Source organism: Mus pahari, chromosome 19, assembly GCF_900095145.1.
Source record: "Mus pahari chromosome 19, PAHARI_EIJ_v1.1, whole genome shotgun sequence".
Classification (NCBI taxonomy): Eukaryota; Metazoa; Chordata; class Mammalia; order Rodentia; family Muridae; genus Mus; species Mus pahari.
In genome coordinates, this window is record NC_034608.1 from 1040500 (window position 1) to 1043145 (window position 2646).

Genomic DNA, 2646 nt, shown 5'->3' on the forward strand with positions numbered 1-2646 from the left:
CTTGAGCTTCAAATGGACTGTGAGTTGTATCATGAGTATCCCAAGCTTTTTGCATAATATCCACCTATCAGTTAGTACATACCATGTGTGTTCTTTTGCTTTCTCACTCAAGATGATATTTTCTAGTTCCATGAAGGAGATCTTAAAATCTGCTAAAATATCAGCTAGGAGGCTCCTTTTACTGACCAATGAATAATTCAGTTAGTAAGAGAGGCTAGCAAATAATAGTTATGTAAATTTTTTTAGTCAACTACAGCTGTGCTGAACTGGATCGGGCAAACTCTAATTTTAAGTTGTTAGTTGTGATCCATGCGTCACTAAGACAGACAGACACCATTCTAGTAACTTTATGTAGATACAGTCTAGAGACATTGTTCTGCTGTGGTCACAGTCACAGAAAGTGGTACAAAATCAGTTACTTCATAAATACTGATAATTTGCAGCATCAAGGAAAAGGGCATTAAGTCCATCCATCTCCCTGAGGACATCAGGACCAGGGGTCTTTTTTCCCTAGAGAAGCCAAAGTTTTAATTACTCAGTTTCATGGTTATTGTGCTGGATATTACTTACTCTAAGAAGAAAGGGTGCTCTCCAGGAGGTTTCTCCCCCCAAGCCCAGTATTATTTATCATATAATCTGTACCATTCATAGATATGGCAATCCTAGGACTCATTTTAAGTGAAAAAGGCCATATTCTGCAAGAATATGTAGCAGACCGAGTTCCAGGTATGTAATTCTGTCTGCCACCAGAGCCCCATTGGGTAACTGAATACAAGGGATTGGTTCTTTTTCTTTTAATGCTGTGATCCTTAAATATTAAAATCAGCATTTTCATGTAATCTCAAGTATTTCAATTACATATAAGCTTCCTTCCTTCCTTCTTTTCTTTCTTTCTTTCTTTCTTTCTTTCTTTCTTTCTTTCTTTCTTTCTTTCTTTCTTTCGCAAAACTCAGGTAATAGTTACATACTACCACAATAACATCCCTCTGCTGGACAAATTAAATGATTTAAAAGAAATGAGCATTCTAAGAATTATATACAAAAGAAACCTGTAAGCAGTGTTGAAATGAAACATAAAGTGTGGCTGCTAGCTCTACTGTTTTAAAACACCCTCAAAAGTAAAATTAACAAGCATCCTTCAGCCTATCCAGGTTTATAAGTTTCAAGAAAATCAAATGTCACAAAGCTCTGGAAAGCTGTGAAAAATCATGTGTACACTTTCTTATGACCTTATGAAGCTCCACACTTGAGAACTTGCTAAGCTTCAGTATCAATTTATTTGCACATCAACTTTATCCTCCCCAAAGCCCACACTGGATACAGCTCTCCCTTCTGATCTCCAACAGTCCCTGTGTGTACCATCTTCCTCCGGCAGAGATGGGTGGGTATGCCTGGGCCACACTGCACAGACCGGCAGAGAGCAGTGCCGACAGACGGGCAGGGGTCCGCGATATCATCACCGTCTTTTCCCTAAACCACTCTCACTGTACATTTGCTCTCGTGAACCCAGCCATGTTTGGAACTCCTGTAGCAAATGGTGTCTGTGAGTTCTGAAATGACACGGAGATCAAGGGAGAGAAGGACCACGTACACTCCAACGTGCAAGCAGCAGCAGCTATGGTTTTCCAGCCTGGACTGAAAAACAAAAAGGTAAAATAAAAAGCCATTCACTTAACAGCAGATTAGCAGTAATGCTCCCCACGAATTGATGAGAGTGCCTGATGCAGAGGAGCTAATCACAAGTGCTGAGCTGGACTGGAGTTTACTGGAAACTAGGCTTCTTGCTGGGCGGCTCCCTTCAAATCCCTGATCTGCTTGATCAGGGATTTGAAGGGAGCCGCCCAGCAAGAATCTCAGACCTTACAAACAGATTTAGCATAAGTACTAGAATTGACTTTTTTCCTTTCTCTTCTCTCCCTTTATTCATTTGAACTTTTTGATCACATTTGTTTGTTTTGTATATATGCATACATATAAATAAATATACATCTCTCTCTCTCTCTCTCTCTCTCTCTCTCTCTCTCTCACACACACACACACACACACACGCACACATGCTCATGATCTCGCTCTTTCTTCCACTTTCTCTTTCGCCCTCCCTCTCTCCCTCCTTTCAAGGTCTTATTTAACCCAGACTGACATGCAAGTAACTATGTAGTTGTTGAAGGTGATCATGAACTTCTAATTCTCTCACTTCTACTTTTTGAGCGCTGAGATGACTACCATGCCCAATTTCTGTGATGTTGAGGCTAGAACCCCAGAATTCATGCACTGTAGGCAGGCACTATGTCAGCTGAGCTTTATTTTCAACCCAACTGCATATTCCTTATGAAAGTCCTTTAGGAAGACTACGTGTATGAGAAGTACCTGGTTTAGCCTATGTGCACTTTCCAACTGAGATGAAAGAACTTGGAAGCCACAGCATGAGCCAGTAGATTCTGACCATGGTGCTGAACCCAGAGCAGAACGTCAACTTCGCGATCAGCACTGTGGACAGCAACCAGGAAAGTTGCTCTTTTGAGGGTTTATCTCTAGAAAACCACAAGGACAGGCACCTAGACTCAGGGACTATACAGGGAAGGACTCAGAATTTAGCAGGAGGCGACAGAGCTAAAGACAAGGGTGAGATCCAAGTAGATCATGAAA

General features: G+C 41.2%; 1 pseudogene; it reads right to left on the reverse strand.

Annotated features, from left to right (window-relative positions):
• Window positions 1-1457, reverse strand: part of LOC110336859 — an 11560-nt pseudogene extending 10103 nt beyond the window's left edge.
• Between the last annotated feature and the right edge of the window lie 1189 nt (window positions 1458-2646).